General features: G+C 35.2%; 1 pseudogene; it reads right to left on the bottom strand.

Annotated features, from left to right (window-relative positions):
* Positions 1 to 764: 764 nt before the first annotated feature.
* On the bottom strand, positions 765 to 2613 carry LOC100444087 (dynein regulatory complex subunit 2-like; annotated as a pseudogene).
* Between the last annotated feature and the right edge of the window lie 15754 nt (positions 2614 to 18367).

Here is an 18367-nt window from a genome sequence, read left to right as displayed (position 1 = left end):
GTGAACGTCATAGCAGCTAGAGCTATTTACCTGAACGTTGAGAAATCTAGGAAAGTTTTATTTTTACACATTAACCTAATCATGGAAATGATAAATCATCACTTTTGTCATACTCTGTTAGTTAGAAATAAGTCATAATCAAGAGGAGAGGATTACACAAAGGCATGAATTCTAGATAATGCTAGTAAGTGGAAATTATTGGAGCCATTTTAGAATCTACTCAGCCCCAGTACAGCCACATTTGAAGACATAAATAATTTTGAAAATCAATATAGATAAAAATAATTGTATCAACTTTTATATATAACAATGTTTTTTTTAAATCTAGTTTCATATCAATATTGCCTGAAACAAAAATATTTTTGCTCAATCTGCCTGAAAAATTCTTAGATTGGTAAGTAAACATTAGACTAGTCATGGATCAATATGACAATATTCTGTATTCAAGTCAGTCAAATTTAGTTTTAATTAATTTCCTTTAAAAAAAGGTTTTGTTCTTATCTTTCCAATCAATAGAGAATTTTTAAAAATAATGGTAATCTATACCTTACATGAATATAATATTTTATGTTTATGAGGTGTTTATTCTTCTCACACAATGTGAGGAAATTAAATTCAAATTAAGAAAAATTGTCTACTTCCTCAAAGTTACCCAACTACCAAGCAGAGTCTTGCCCCTGCCCCATTGGAAGTTTTTAATAGCGAAGTCCTTAGGTCTCTCAAAAAAAATCCCTGGGGGTTGAAAAGAGATTTTTTTCCTTGGATCACAGGGTGTGAGAGATCACGCGGGCTGCTTCAATGGCATGGTAAGTGGTTGGATGTCGTTTGTTACCTGGATGGGCTATAGGTATGGACAAGGGCTAGGGTAAGCTGTGTCCATGGATGACTATGAACAGTGGGTTGATCTGGCCCAGCACTTCGTCACTCACTGAGGTGTCATTTAAGTACTGCTTCAGCATCTCCCACAGCTTCCCACTGTTTTCTAACAGTGGCCTCGTCTGTGTTGAAGGCTCAGTTGCTCCATTTTCACTTTGTCATACTATTTCTGGAAATTCTCCATCCCTATGTAGTCCACCATCACCTTGGCGAGCCCCTCAGGTCTTCTAGGTTGTTCTCCTCAATCTCCTCCTGCTCCTTAGGAGTCAATACTGACAAAAATGAAGCCCTTTTTCTTTTTTGGGTTCAAATTTCCTACATATTTCAGAAATCTTAAGGATCTTTTCACCCTTTTCAACAATCTTTATCAGGGCCTTGAGGGTAGTGTTACTTTCCAGGGTGAGTTTGACTAAGTTATGGGATGCTGCCTGGGCTTAAGTTTTCACAGTTGTACAAGGACCAATTCCTTGTCATTGTGGATATACCAGTTTTCATCTTCACTCTCACGGCTGTGTATCATGATCTTGCCTTTTGAAATGGTTATGCCATCCTGTAGTTTCTGTATTTTTTTCATCTGCGCTTTAGTTTCTTTAAAGCTCTTCTCATCCTTCACCTTCAGGGTTTCAAAGGCAATCTTTTGATCATCTGTGGGACCATGTTTAACCCATGTTTCCCAATCATAGTATCAGGAGTACTTCACATATATTTCATTATTATTTCAGTATTTTGTTTTAACATGAAAAGGGTTAACAAGGAAGGGAGACTGAAAAGAATTTTCTGAGAAATATGTATTTTTCACGCTGGTATTTCTTTTGTCCCTTCTCTCTTCCTTTCTTTCTCCTTCTTTCCTGTTTCAATAATACAATCTTCCTAAATGTATGAAGAATTAACTTCTTATGGAAACAGTGTTACTTCTATTGTTAATATTGGTAGGTTTATTTCCTTGTTCTTTTTCTTATAACTACCAAGTGTAAGCTAGAAAATAAGAATTTTATTGACGAGTACTTTTACATTAAATTATTAAGTGATAAGTAATGCATAGCAATGATACATGCTTCAGCAGATCAGACATGTACTTTTCTATAAATTACCACATTTAGTAGCTGAAAGTCCACCTAAGGACTACTCAAATGCAGAAAAAAATCTGGTTAACAATAGCGAGAACAGACAAGTAAAACAAAGAGCCAGATCTTATTAAAACTGAAACACAATTTATTGAAAAGCTTCAGTACATAGTGTCATCAGGTTTTATCCCCAGCATTCCTGTAGTAAATGAATGAAAACCAGAGATGAGGAGAGTATTCCTTCCTAGTAAACTGGCAAATTCCAGGTCACTAGAGCTCATTGTGAACTTTATCTTACATGTAAAAAATATATACTTTTTAAATTTTATAGTCAAATAGGCAAATAAATAATTGCTTTTTATGGTGATCAATTTTGAAATCAGAATCCTAAGGATTCTTTAGATGGTGCTATGATGTGAATGTACATGTCTGCCCACAATTCATGTTAAAACCTAACCCCCAGGTGACGGTATTAAAATAAGGATCCGTTGGGAGGTGATTAGGTCCTGAGGGGGGAGTCCTCACAAATGGGAATAATGTCCAGGTGAAAGAGGCCCCAGAAACTTGTCTTGCCATTCTTCCATGTGAGGACAGAGCCAGAAGGTCCCATCTTGGCAGCAGAGAGTGAACCCTCATCAGACGTTGAATCTGGTGGTTCCTTTATCTTGGACATCTCAGCCTCTAGAACTGTGAGTAATAAAATTCTTTTGTGTATGAATTCCCCTGTCTATTGTAGTGTGTTATAGCTGCCCAACTAGACTGAGACAGATAACTCAGTTATTAACTGTTATTTTAAGAGTTATTAACCATTATTTTAAGTATCATTAAAAACAACAACAGTTATGGTGGTCATTTTTTATGTTTGTAAGTAAAAAGTCTAACTTCTTGGTAGCGTTATTACTAATATTTATTAAACTAACAGAATTTATTTTTTACTAGAATACCACAGAGAATTTTATTTTATTTTTGCAAAATCTGGCCTAATAAGAGGCTTTATTCTGGTAGTTCAAGTTCCTTATCTGTAAAATAAGAAGAATTCAAAATGTATAAAATCCTTGTAGCTCAAATATTTATTGACTTTCATTCTTCCTTTTCCTCTAATATTACTGAAATACAAATAATTTTATTTTTCAAGAACAATTATATGGCAATTGATATGGTCCCCACCCAAATCTCACCTTGAGTTGTAGTAATCCCCACGTGTCAGGGGCAAGGCCAGAGGGAGGTAATTGAATTATGAGGGCAGGTCTTTCCCATGCTGTTGTCATGATAATGAATAAGTCTCATGAGACTGATGGTTTTATAAGGGAGGGTTCCCCTGCACACACCCTCTTGCCTGCCACCATGTAAGACATCACTTTGCTCTTTCCCTATCTTCCGCTATGATTGTGAGGTCTCCCCAGCCATGTGGAACTGTGAGAACAAACTAATATAGTAAATTGATACCAGTAGAGTGGGGTGCTGCTGTAAAGATACCTGAGAATGTGAAAGCGACTTTGGAACTGGTTAACAGGCAGAGGCTGGAACAGTTTGGAGGGCTCAGAAGAAGACAGGAAAATGTGGGAAAGTTTGGAATTTCCTGGAGGCTTGGAGGGCTCAGAAGACAGGAAGATGTGAGAAAGTTTGGAATTTCCTAGAAACTTGTTGAATGGCTTTGACAAAAATGCTGATAGTGATATAGACAATAAAGTCCAGGCTGAGATGGTCTTAGATGGAGATGAAGAGCTTGATGGGAAATGGAGTAAAGCTCACTCTTGCTATGCAAAGACCGGCAGCATTTTGCCCTTAAACTAGAGATCTGTGGAACTTTGAACTACAGAGAGATGATTTAGGGTATCTGGTGGAGAAATTTCTAAGTGGTGAAAGTGTCCAAGAGGAAGCAGAGCATAAAAGTTTGAAAAATTTGCAGCCTGACAATGCAATAGAAAAGAAAAACCCATTTCCTGGGGAGAAATTCAAGCCTGTCACAGACATTTTCATAAGTAGCAAAGAGCCTAATGTTAGTCACCAAGACAATGGGGAGAATGTCTCCAGGGCAAGTCAGAGACCTTTGCAGCAGCCCTCCCATCGCAGGCCCAGAGGCCTAGGAGGAAAAATGGTTTTGTGGACCAGGTCCAAGGCCCCTGTGCTGTGGGAAGCCTAAGGACTTGGTGCCTTGGGTACCAGCTGCTCCAGCCACGGATAAAAGGGGCTAAGGTACAGCTCAGGCTGTGGCTTCAGAGGGTGCAAGCCTGAAGCCTTAGCAGCTTCCACGTGGTGTTGAGCCTGCAGGTGCACAGAAGTCAAGAACTGAGGTTTGGAAACTTCTGCCTAGATTTCAGAGGGTTTATGAAAAAGCCTAAATATCAGGCAGAAGTTTGCTTCGGGGCAGGGCCGTGATGGAAAGCCTCTGTTATGGCAGTGCAGAAGGTAAATGTGGGGTAGGACCCCCCAACACAGACAGCCCCCACTGGGGCACTGCCTAATGAAGCTGTGAGAAGAGATCCACCATCCTTCAGACCCCAGAAAGGTAGATCCACTGATAGATTCCACTGTTTGCCTGGAAAAGATGCAGACACTCAATGACAGCTCATGAAAGCAGACAGGAGTGGAGCTGTACCCTGCAAAGCCACAGGGGCAGAGCTGCCCAAGACCATGGGAACCCACCGCTTATGTCATGATCAATAATCAGCATGACCTGGATGTGAGACATGGAGTCAAAGGAGATCATTTTGGAGCTTTAAGACTTGACTGTCCCACTGGATTTTGGACTTGCATGGGGCCTGTAGTTTCTTTGTTTTGGCCAATTTATGCCATGTGGAATGGGAATTTTTACCTGATGCCTGTACCCCCATTGTATCTAAAAGGTAACTAACTTGCATTTGATTTTACAGGCCCATAGGCGAAGGGACTTGCTGTGTCTCAGATGAGACTTTGGACTTGGACTTTTGAGTGAATGCTGGAATGAGTTAAGAATTTGGGGGACTGTTGGGAAGGCGTGATTGTGTTTTGAAATGTGAGGACATGAGATTTGGGAGGGGCCAGGGGAGAAATGATATAGTTTGGCTGTGTCCTCAACCAAATTTCCCTTGAATTGTAATAATCCCTACTTGTCAAGGACAGGGCCAGAGGGAGGTAATTGAATCATGGGGGCAGGTCTTTCCTGTGCTGTTCTTGTGATAATGAGTAAGTTTCATGAGATCTGAAGGTTTTATAAAGGGGAGTTCCCCTGCACATGCCCTCTTGCCTGCCCTGTGTAAGACATCCTTTTGCTCTTCCTTTGTCTTCCACCATGATTGTGAGGCCTCCCCAGCCATGTGGAACTGTGAGAACAGACTAATACAGAAACATAAAATAAAAAGTAGATTGTATTTTTAAAATATGATATTAAGCATCAAAGTTTAAAAAAGTAAACCATATGGATTCTAGTTTTGTTATATTAAATAAGAAATTAAATATATTGACTTTACATACATAAAAATACATAATTCATTTATTTTTATAATTTAAGCATACTACATTGATTTATTCAGACAGCGTTCTCTCTTCACAGAAAAGTACAGCAGGTTTTATTGGCTCCAACTCCATTTGTTCTCTGCTCTGCTTAGGGTCACTGGTGATCTCCATGTTGTCAAATCCATACACATTTTTCCTTCTTTGTCTTACATTTCTCATCAGTATTTTATTTATTTGATAAATTTGACCAGCCTCTTTGAGTTAAAAAAAAAAAAAAAGTCTTTAATTCAATTCATGATACCTTATTATTTGGTTTTGAGTTTCCTTTTTTTAATATGTTTTCTTCTTTTCTGGCTATTTCTGTTTTATACAACCTAAGAACTTTGTATAGTGCTTGTTTTTGTTGTTGTTGTTGTTTGTTTTTTCCCTCACATCATGTATACTTACTTTGTCTAACTCAGGCAGTCCCATGCCTTTAGAAATTTTATATGTTTACATCTCCCAGAAGTATATCACCAGTATCACCAGTCCTGATAGTATCTTTGCATTTCCGGCTCTATAAGCAACAATCTACTACCCATCTAAAATTTCCTTTAGACCTTTATCCTTTCATTTATCTTTGCTTGAATATATCGTAAGCATCTTAGTTCTACCACGATCAAAATTATTCTGCCTTATCTCTGCAAACAAATCTACTCCTCTTTTAGCCTTCACTGTTTCAATAAATGACACTACCATCCACTAGTTAGTTACTCAAGGAATGAAGCAGAGTAACCCTTACATATGATTGTACATCAAATTCTGCCAATTTTGTCTTTAAAATAATATCTTTAATTTTACAAGTTATCTCAATTTCCACCCCAACACTCTTTCTTAGTCATCCTAATTTCTTATCTTCTGTAATAATTGCTTTCACTCTTGCTCCCAACTAATTCAATCTTCTCATAACAACCAAAATAATCCTAAAATACAAATCAAGTGATGTTATTTCTCTGATTAAATGTTTTCCAAGGCTTTGTATCACACTCAGGACTGAATCTTAAAATTTGACCATGCCCTCATGATGCCTTTCTAGTCATTCTTACTTTCCAGTCCTTCTTACCCTCACTGTTTTCTATCCAGTGCCTGGAAAACTCCTTCAGTCCTTTATACTTTTATGTCTCTTTCATTGAAGTACACCTCTCCATTACTCAGCTCTGTCCACTGTGTGCTCAATATTATTTTCTTTTCTTTGATACGGAGTCTTACTCTGTTGCCCAGGCTGGAGTGCAGTGGCGTGATCTCGGCTCACTGCAACCTCTGCCTCCCACGTTCAAGCAATTCTCCTGCCTCAGCCTCCTGAGTAGCTGGGATTGCAGGTGCCCGCCACCATGCCTGGCTACTTTTCAATGTTCTTTTGCCCAGCTAATTCATACTCATCAATGAGATTTTGGCTGGAAAATCAGTTTCTCAGTCCTCTAATTGAAATAAGCTGCTTTTTGCTCAGAGCACTGGTTTCCTTTCCTTCACAGACAGTATTAGTTTCTAAGCATGAGTTTATTTCTATGTTATTTGTTTGCTTTCTCTTCTTATTGGCCAATAAATGATGAGTGCTGTTTCTCTTTTGCCCATATTTTATCAATAAGGTCTAGTATAGTAAATAGTAGATAATGAATGATAATTTTGTTGTAATGTCCCCTTCAAATTTCATTTTTCTCTATAAATCCAACACAATACTGGGCATGTTTACATGCATGTCATTGTTCCCTGCTGGATCACCCCTTTTACCTCTTCTCTTTATAAATTTCATCTTATCTCAGGAGGATGCACTTATCAATTCTTCTTCAAAGTACCTCAAATCAGTTTGGTGTCCCCTTTGTTGTGGAACTTTCAGTGCCTCTGAAATATCATTGCAAGTTTCATTACTCCATAATTTTTTATCTCCATTTTCCCCACCCTTATAGGCAATAAATTCAAACATGTATCCTGAAATTTCTTCTATCATTTCTTCGTAGACTATTTACAAACTTGCATTTCCATGTTTCCTTAATTTATCTACTAATTATTTTTAATTTTGAAAAATTTCAATTAAAAATTGAATAATAGCCATAATAGTACAATAGTAACTATGAAAACTTCTGTGATTGTTTACTATTTTAGAAACCCCTTTAATTATATAGAAATAGAATGTTTCTCTTTCCAAAAACTGCAGGAGAGCCGAACTCACCTTTTATGTGTCTTTTTGTCGGGAAAGTAGAAGAATAGTGTTTCAAAGATTTTAACTTACCTTTGCCTGAATGGAAACTTAACTGAAGTGAGAATTTATATAGGAAGTTGATTACCAGAGTAGAGTATTAGACTTGATTTTCTTCTCTACAACCAGAAAATACATTTTTGGGTGACTTGGGGACAGAACATTAAATGAGCCCATTAAAAGATATGTGTTCATCTTGTGTTTTTCTTGATACAATGTTATTTCTACTCAGGAAGGTGGCAGAAATGCTGATTACCAAGCAATCAGATTTTATGAGAGAAAGAAAAGAGTGAAGTAAGGCTGTAAGTGAATTATTTGCTTTATATCACATAACACAATTCATTTGGCAAGTTTGTATTTGGTGGTGCTGTTAATAGTTATTTGAAAAGAGCTAATTCATAACCAAAGAAGGCAGATTCCTCAAACTTTTTTCACAGATTTTTTTTTTGTGTGTGTGTAATGTGGTTTCACTGGTAAGATCAATCTGTAGAGACTCCATAGGAAGAAGAAAAAAAATCACTTACTTTGAAGGGCAGCCAATGAAATAATTAGAATTGAGTATAATTATACATTTTTGTTATCAGTGTCTATACACACTTCTACTTTCATTTATTATTTGCATGGTGTTCCTTTTACCAAAATCAATCATAGTCTTTAAATAGGCACTATAAGGGATCCAAACAGAAAAGAATCTTGCATTGACAGGATTTTGTAAGTGGTGATGCTTATTTCTTTTGGCTCACTTGACTTTGAAACTTGTAATAAAATTTCCCCAATTGCTTATATATAATATACTTGTAGGGTTTAAAAAATTATGTTGTCTTGTAGATAACAAACAGATTTATGGAGAATAGATCATACTCTGTTATGGGAAATACAAAAAAAATTAATATATATTATTATAAAAATAAAACCACAAAGTAAGTAGAGTCACAATTCATTCTACTCTGATAGTCAACATACAATTCTTATTTTATTTTATTTTTATTTATTCAGTTTTTAGAGACAGGGTCTGGTTCTCTTGTCCAGGCTGGGGTGCAATGGTGCTATCATAGCTCATGCAACCTTGGACTCCTGGGTTCAAGCCATCCCTTCCTAAGTAACTAGTAGTACTACAGGCATGCCACCATTCCCAGCTAAAGTTTCTAAAATTATTTTTTGTACAGGCAGGGGTCTCACTGTGTTACCCCAGCTGGTCTTGAACTCCTGGCCTCAAGCAATTCTCCTGCCTTGGCCTCCCACAGTGTTGGGATTACAGGCGCTGTCTACTGTACCCAGCCAACAGTTCTTAATAAATAAAGGACAATTTTTTACTCTGATTTAGTGAAGATTATATATATTTTAGTAGATATCTTTCAAGCATTCCCTGCTGTCCTCCATTGATATGGCCAATTGCTTGCACTAGACTCTTATTCTCACTCTTGATGCACTCCTGCATAATTCCTTCTAGTAGGGCCTCTTGTATTTACTGTCTTCAATATCCTTTGCAAAGCTCAGTGCTTGCTTCATCCTTGGGAATGTAAATGTTGTCAAGTATGTTCATCTTAGGTAGTATCAATACTGTCAAATACTTCAGTTTTTTCTTTCTACATCCTGAGTTCTCCCTTTTTCCTTTATGTTTGGCTCTTCTTTCTGTCCAAAGTAACAGTCTGCCCTTGGCAAAATACATAAAATCTTGAATGTAAATAGAGGTAGCTCACTACTTGGATTTCTGAATTATTTTACTTTGTTTATATCTTCCTACTAGAAGCAGAGCCCTGCTTTAATTGTTCTGTCAGTACTTACCCAGTATAATGAAGACAACAGATACATATCTTGTCTAAGTTTTCCTTTAATTTGTAAAAATCTGTGCTACAGAAAAATGACAAAGCCTTTAACAATTACTTAGGTTAATTGGTAGCAAGGTCATACAATCTTAGTTCTAGCTTAACATTTTAATTTACTTATATTTTCTATAGAAATGACAGCTAATTATAAGAAACTTATATGTGTATATATGATATATACCTGATTAAACTTTATTATAGAGAATTCAACATTTAGAGATTATACACCAATCAAATAAAACTATCTTAAAAACAAAGTCTGATGGTTGCAAATACCACTCACATTAAATATTGCTAAATAAATAATGATTATTAGAAGTTAATTCTAATCGATTATTATGGTTTTATCAGAGTAACACTTTTATACTCCATACCAAAAACTATTCAGTGTGGTAGTTTCTTCTAAACAGCAATATTTCTTAAAATAGAAAAATAGATCACAGTCTCCTTTTATGTAATTACACTTTTCTCTTAGTAGGTCAAGTACAGTATGAATTGTGATGGAAGTCAATGAATAATTAATATATTATGTAACACATTTGCGAAAATTACCTTAGGAGGAGATGGAATTTCAATATTAATTGATGTGAGAACAAGTTGCAAGTTTTTAATGCTTAATCTTTGTAATCTCAATTTTATTAGAAAATACATGTTTAATATTAGCATTGCAAGTGTCATCATGTTGCAATTTGAACATTTTGAAACATTGATAATTAAAATAATAAATGAATGTAATTTATCTGTTGAGGAAAGTCATAGCTAACATTTATGATGTAAAATAAACTTATTTGATATATTAATTATATAAGTTATTATTTTACTAATATGCTTTGCATCACTTTTGAATCCCTATAATATACCAGATTATTGCATTCCAATACAAAATTGTAAAAAGTATAATGGAAACAAATAAAATACATGTCATAGTTTGAGGAAAAAATTATTCTGAAGTGTAGATTTTAATAACATTTTATGAGGTTATATTTACCAATACTAACAAAGAAAGGAAGAATCAAATAAAATAGAACTATGTAGGTAAAATTGAATTATTACTGTTATGTCTTTACAGTTCATGCACATTTTACTTACACATAACTTGAAATGCTATTCACTTAAAGAAATGTAATAAAATTCATTGAGAATATATAAATAGGATTCTCTGAGGATTTTGTCTGCAAAAAAAAAAAGGGCAAAAGGAAGAAAGGAAGGAAGGAAAGTAGGAAGGAGAAAAGGAAGGAGTGAAGAAGGAGGAGACAGAAAAACATAAATTCTAACTCCATTTGGGAAAAATAGAGCTCTTGTGTTCTTACAGAGGGAAACCTTTTTTTCAAGTGTCCAAATTCCTAAAACATCCCAACCAAGAATTCAAAATAAAATGAATTACAAAATGAAATGAATTACAAAAATGAAAACTATTAAATGTCATGTTATTAAAAACAAAACTGACCTATCTGGTCAAGGTGTACTATCATGTTGTAAGCTACGGTGTTGCCATTAAAAGGTCCATGGTATCACAATGGCCATGTTCAAAAGAAAGGACAGAGAAGTGTGGACTGTAACAGTTCGTGGTGATACGGAAATTGTGAGCATTCTTAACTTTACATGCTTGGCAGGTAACTGTTTTAGAATGCTGAATTGGAAAATACAAATATATATTAAATATATTCCCTATAATACTTGTATTTTATCTCATCCCTTTATCTCTAAAACAGGAAGAAAAAATATTCATAAAATGACAAAGGTAAATCAAGGGAAAGAGAAAAGTTTCCATGGAGATATATAATTTCCAGAGATACTATTGATCCAGAAAAAATAAAAAGTCAGCACAAATAAGTTTCAAATGTAAACTACTGGAAAATTCTATATAATGAAAATAGTTGTTAAATAATACATTTTTCCACACCAAAATATAATTTTAACATTCAGGAAAAAAAAAAAGCCATTGTTATTTGCTTAAATGGCAAAAAGACATTGTGAGTCGCTTAACTGAAGCACCATCATCATATTAATATTTGTAGCAATGTTATTTTTCTTCTAGTTAAGAGTGAAGCACACAGTATCAATATTAATTTCAGTTCATCTAACCATAAAGTGATTCAAAATTGATTTTAGGTAATATTTCCTTTAATAATATACTGTTATATTTATATGGGACCAATTAAGACCTTTTAGGTAAAATCATAGTTTGATATATTCCTGTTGAGACTTAATGTGTTTCTTAAAAAATATGCAACTTATTAAGATCAAGTTATGAATATTTTGATAATATTGTTGCAAGATCTGGTGATGTTCTTTCAGCTAATTCTGTGGAAAAAGAAAATTTAAGAAAAAACCCTAGAAAATGCAAGGTTGTTAATGTTTGAATCTCCCACTGATTTAAAATATGTTAAACACCCTGAATGAGTATTTAAGACATTGCTTTACAACTTCTGCTAGTACGGATCCCAGAAAGGACAGAACTGGCTTATGTAGACTATTAATAATAAAATATTATTACTTTCATATTTAAAATGACTTTTCTGATCGGTCATAGGATGGCAATTATTCTCTATGTCATCACTAGTGATCAATGTGATAACACAACCATTGAATAGATCAGTTAATAAATCAAAGAGAGAAATCTGCAGGAAATCCTGTACTGCTCTCTTTCATGACAAGCTTCACAAAATGCTATGGGGATGACTGCAAAAGAAGCCTAAAATACCAACCCCCACTGCAGTGATATAAAGGAGATGGTTACTGCTGCTCTTGACAAGACTTGCTTCTTCCTCCATAACCAGAGAATAATTAATCTCTAAAAGTACTTAGTTTTAGAGTTTACAAAAGCCAGCTTGATAATCAGAATATTATCCTTTTATGGAAGCACAGCTCAAAGAAGAAAGATAAAGTCACATTCCAACTTATTTCTGTATCCAAAACTCTTGGAGAGGAAATAATAGTCTTCCCTCTTCATTGGAAAGTTATAAGCCATCCTCAAATAGCGTGTTGTCCTTTTATCTAAGCCCTTTATAATTACCATGTTTATATTTTCATCACTTGTCAGTGATTTGTTGCACTGCTACTGACTCTACACGATTATTGGTATGCTACAGCCAGACACTTTGGAAGAGCCTTTTTCTTTCCCTGAGAGCCAGGTTGCTGAGAAAACAAAAAAATAAAAAAGAAAGAAAGAAAACGAGACAGAGGTACTCTCTGCTGGTTTTTGCAAAGAGCCCCCTATGAACTTTATGAATTAGCAATTGGTATAGCTAACATAGTGCCTGGCCCTTTTATCTGGATCTGGGTCCATGACATGGTTCTCTGTTTTCAGAGCAAGAGGAACTTCATGAAGGGTTATGGCTCATGGCTTCTCTAGAAGGTATTGTTACCTAATGGCCAAAGTTGGGCAAAATTTTTTAATTACCAGATGTGAAATCAGTGACCAAAAAATTATAGAGTAGGCTACGTTTCTCAAAGTTTTTGCCGAAATGTTTCTAATGCCATAGAACAATAAACCAGGGATGTCTAGTAGACTGCTTGGTGCCCACTGCTGCTCCATTCTTAAAAGTTTATGAAAATCTCCATAGAAAAGTGGTTTTCCAAAGAAGTGGTACAATACAAAGTTGAAATTTTCAATAAATAAATATTATTACTGGAAAATTTAGTTAATTGTGTCATGAAACAGTCACTGACTAACTCATTAGTCTTTTTTGCTATGTCACGCAGGGGCATGCTCAGTAAAGAAAGAGCACTCATTCTTTTCCTTTTTTCTTAAACTATTAACACTACAATTTTTGTCACATGTAATTTAAGGTGAAAAACTACTTATATTACCAATGATCCGTTCTCTTTTTCCCGTTCTTAAACTTCATTCCCATTATAAGGATATTGTCAAATACAGTACCACAATTCACAGTTTTGCTTACAGTTGTTGATGTGAATGTTCAGCCTTGAAAGATAACTGCTAAGTAATTAGAATTTGTGAGCAACTTGCTAGATAAACAATGAATCCTTTCTCTTTATTCTCATGTTTACTCTTTGCCAGAACATCACCATTTTTCTCTTTGAAGAAAAGCAGCAAATAAATTTTGACCAGTGAATTTTACATGCCAAGTAATGATTTATCTCTTGTATGAAAAAGTTTATGCCAATTCAAATTCCCTTACAAATATGGCCAAAAAGTGTTTAAATTATTATTTCTTAATATACCGTGTTAGCACTCATTTGAAAAGACTGAAAAAACTAGGATAAAAAGTATTTAAGCTGAAAGATGGCTTGCTGTGTCTGGGTTCCAGATATGAAATGGGTGCAGTGAACCCCACTTTTATATTTTTACCTGTTGTAGTTTTAGCCCCATACAAGTATATATCTCTGTTTTATCCAGTTGAAATTAAACTACTATAAATATTTAAAAATTTCATTATAAGTAATTTCACAATTAATTCTGTCTTCAACAAACAATTTTTTATACATGGAGAAACAAAACAAAACTGCAAGATGACCAAAATGCTAACTATTTCTAAAATTTCAAGATTATTCTCTAGGTGATTTCAGTGTTTCAACTAATTATTCAAAAACATTTTTAAGCATTTTGAAATAAAGGATTTTTTCCACCTTGGCTTTCTCTTTTTGAGCAAAATAGATTCATTCATATGTGTGTGTATATATATGTATACATTATGTGTATATATGTATGTGTATATGTATATTATGTATATATGTATACATATATATGTGTATACACACACATATGAATGAATCTATTCAGATATATATATTCATATATAGATATATAGGTATATCTATTCATATTTATTTATTTATTTATTTTTTGAGTCGGAGTTTTGCTCTTGTTGCCCAGGCTGGAGTTCAATGGCACAATCTCGGCTAACCGCAATCTCCACCTCCCAGGTTCAAGCAATTCTCCTGCCTCAGCCTCCCAAGTAGCTGGGATTACAGGCATGCACCACTACACCCAGCTAATTTTGTATTTGAGACGGGGTTTCTCCATGTTGGTCAGGCTGGTCTCGAACTCCAGACCTCAGGTGATCCACCTACCTTGGCCTCCCAAAGTGCTGGAATTACAGGCGTGAGCCACCACACCCGGCCCATTCATATTTTTAATGTAGTACTATGCTTCATAAAATTTCTAAATATTTTATGAGCTTATTCTTCCAACATGACTTTAAAACTGATCTTAGAAAAACCTTCATCTATTTTTATTTGCTTGTCATAGGTAGAAATCTCAGTTTTCTAATTCAGATGTGCAATAAACAAAAATTATTTTTCTAAAATTGAATTTATTTTCTATTTTTAGCCCTATTCTGTCAGAATGTCAAAACTATAATCCCAATTATTATTACTCAGTCTCCCCTCTCCCTTTCAAGGAACTGTGTCAAGGATCCATGTGTCTTACATAGCCTAAAGACATTGGAGGGTGGGGCTGGGCATCTAGTCCTAAATGTACTCTGTCCACATTGACTTCTATTGAGTCACATGTTGTCTTGCTTGTTTCTTAGTGATCAGTCTGTATATATTGCTACTAAATTATTCCAGGCTGTCATCTGATGCATTAAATTCAGCAAATCTCTTTCTTCTTTGGTACCACTCTTAGGCAAAGAGAAATTCTTCTGTTACTCCCACAACAAATTATGCTCAGGGACTTTTTGAGGTCTATTAATCTCCAATCTGCTCAGAAATTTTATGTAACTGTTTTTATTTTTGCTCTGTTTTGTGTTGCATGGATTTCATTCTGCTGCCTCTGTGCATTCTGGGACACAAGGAGCTCTGTGACACTTCTCAGGTTCTACTTGTATAACACATACTTCTGCCACCTTTTTCTAGAGACTCACTACCTTGTTAAGGTGCTACTGGGAGACAGGGTACAATTGGACTATGGTCTTATTTGCCTCAAACATGTCCAAGATAAATGGATGGAATAAAAATAACAAAACATAAAATACAGAATAATCTTGAATGGCTATCTACATGATTTTAGATGCATTTTTATTGATTAATTGATTGATTGATTGATTTTAATATGAAGTTATTTCCATTTTCCAATTGCAGGCTTTTCCTCTTACCTGGGCTTTGTATTCCATCTCTTATTTTCTGAGGCATTTTTTTTTTCACATTTAACCACTTTTTATTTACTGACTTATTCTGTTGATGATGACGATGACGACAATGATAGTTGTATCAGTCAGGACAAAGTCAGGAAGACAGAACCCATGCCAGGTAGTTCAGTAGAGGAATATAACATGGGAACCTAGTTGTAAACATGAAAAATGAGATGAAAAACCAAATGGGTCATAGTAAGACAACCCAGAGCTTAGCAACAGGTGAAAGGTATTATCATCCCTATAGCTGGAAGTACAAATGGGACACGATGATGCTTCTCAAGTTCAGAAACTGAAAGTCCTCAAGGAGAGCTCAAACCATGGAGAAGGGACAGGTTCTGTTGAGATCTAGCATGGAACAGACAGAAAGAGAGAGGAAGAAATATAAATATCCTGATTTCTCCTTTTCTTTCTCCCTAGTGTTCTGCTAGTGCATTCAGGATCCTGAAACAAATTAGAAGTCAATGGACAAGGGTCCTAGGAAATGAAGGAGTCAGACATTTGTGGTGACAAGAAAAGCAGTGGGCATCAGGGAATGAACCCCAGAGTAAACAAATTAATCACAGGTCCAATAGCCAAAGGACAAAAACATATGTAATCTTTACCAACCTTTGATGTAGGTACTACTATTATTCCCACTTTAGAGGAGAGAAAACTAAAACAACGTCATGTTTAAAAAAAATGTAATGAAAATAAAGAACAGGTTGTTTAGGGGGCCGAAGGAAAAGGAGAGGTGTGGAGAGAACATTAATTCTCCTTTTAGATTGATTAACTTGTTAAAATCAGCAGATACCCCTTCAGGAAATAAAAATGAAGTGAAAATGATCAAGCACCTCCCATTAAAAAAAATTCCGAATTCTTAATTTTTCCTTGATGTTCTTCTATCATTCATAATCAAACTTCTTGAAAGATTTTTATAAATTACCCATCTTTAATTATTGTATTTTCACTAACATTATACATGGAAACATTTTCTAATTCTTCCACTCCATTGGAACAATACTGGACAAGGACCCCAGATGGTTGTTCATCATGACACGCAGTGAGGGCTTTTCAGTTTCATTCCATCTTATCTGACCCTTCTCTGATTTTCTTGGCAAATTTCTGCCTGTTAGCATAAAACACACTAGAAATTTAAAAAAAAAAAAAAAATCCAGGCAGAAAGTTGGAGAAAGTAGAAAAAGGAGGCCACATGCATACCTTCTAATGAGTCTTCTAATGATGAAGACACTACATAGTTTCTATTTATGTCCTTTTGGCCAGGACTGATTCATATAGCTACACTTAGGTTCAAGGAAGGATGAGAAATAATCTTTTTGCAAGGTGGCAATGTGCTTATCTAAAGAATGGAATCCTGTCATTAAAAATAAGGATTAAATGTATGTTGTATGGTTACTAGCAGTCTCTGCTGAAGAGGTTATGTTTAATACATTCAATTGTCTCCATAAAATATTAAGTAGATCATTAATACTTAACATAATGGAGTTGAAAATATAGAGAGGCCCAGGTGCAGTCACTCATGCCTGTAATCCAAGCAGTTTGGGAGGCCGAGGCAGGTGGATCACTTGAGGCCGGGAGTTTAAGACCAGCACGGCCAACATGGTGAAACCCCATCTCTACTAAAAATACAAGAATTAGCCAGCAGTGGTGGCACATGCCTGTAATCCCAGCTACTTGGGGGGTGAGGCGTGAGAATTGCTTGAACCTGGAAGGCGGAGATTTCAGTGAGCCGAGATTTCACCATTGCACTCCAGCCTGGGTGACAGAGCAAAACTCTGTCTCAAACAACAACAACAACAACAAAAAAAAGTGGAGAGAGCATGATATATCATCTCAGAATTCTGGAAAACAAATGCACTAGGGAGACATCATAGGAGTTCGAACGTACTTGTTTTGTGCTCATCTGAAGTCTTTGATTTTGACTTTAATGTGAAAATGCCCAGTTGTATGTTTTTCTTTTTCCTAGAATATTCTGGTTCTCAATTACATGGAGAAAAATGGTATAAGTTAGAATTCAATAAGAATTTTCTTAAAGTATACAATGGTGGTAAAAAGGACAAAAGAGTTGAGTATTTGCAAATGAGTGATTATAATGGCATACTTTAATTAAACTGGACAGTAAGAGAAACAAAACCAGGAAAGGGCCAATATTTTGGAATATTTGTATATACATAATGAGATATCTTGGGAATAGCACCCGAGTGTAAACACAAAATTCTTTAGTTTAACATACACCTTATAAACATAGCCAGAAGGTAATTTTATACATTATATTTTGATAATTTTTTGCATGAAACAAAGTTTGTGCATGAAACAAAGTTATAGCAAGAGAGTTAAAGAAGATTTTGATAATTTTGTGCATGAAACAAAGTTATAGCAAGAGAGTTAAAGACGGGTTGAATATTGTAATGTCTGAAGTCCACATTTTATATTTGATTCAATTTCTAATGAAATCAAAGCTGAGTGTGGGAATGGGTATGTAAGGTAGAGATGAGAGTTCAAGAACCAAAGATATGAGGGTGTGGCCACTTCATCTATGTTAATGTTGAAATAGCTGATAATGATAGTGAGGTGGGGAGAAATTCTTTGCCCTGAGAGAAAGCTTCAACAAATGATAAAGAGTAGTAGCTTAGCAGAAGGCATTAAGACATAAGAAAAGGTGTCACTCTTATAGATGGATGGCAAAGGCTTTAGCATTAATTTTCTCAAAAGTACGGGGGGAGTTAATTAATTGGATATGGCAGTAAGAAGAAAGGAGGACACCTATCACATCACATTGTCCTGAGGTTTATAGGCTGAGAAAGAATAAAAGGACTTTCTGTTAAAAGCAGTTCA

The sequence above is a fragment of the Pongo abelii genome, chromosome 3 (genome assembly GCF_028885655.2).
Source record: "Pongo abelii isolate AG06213 chromosome 3, NHGRI_mPonAbe1-v2.0_pri, whole genome shotgun sequence".
Lineage (NCBI taxonomy): Eukaryota > Metazoa > Chordata > Mammalia > Primates > Hominidae > Pongo > Pongo abelii.
This window is presented reverse-complemented; position numbering and strand designations above follow the sequence as displayed.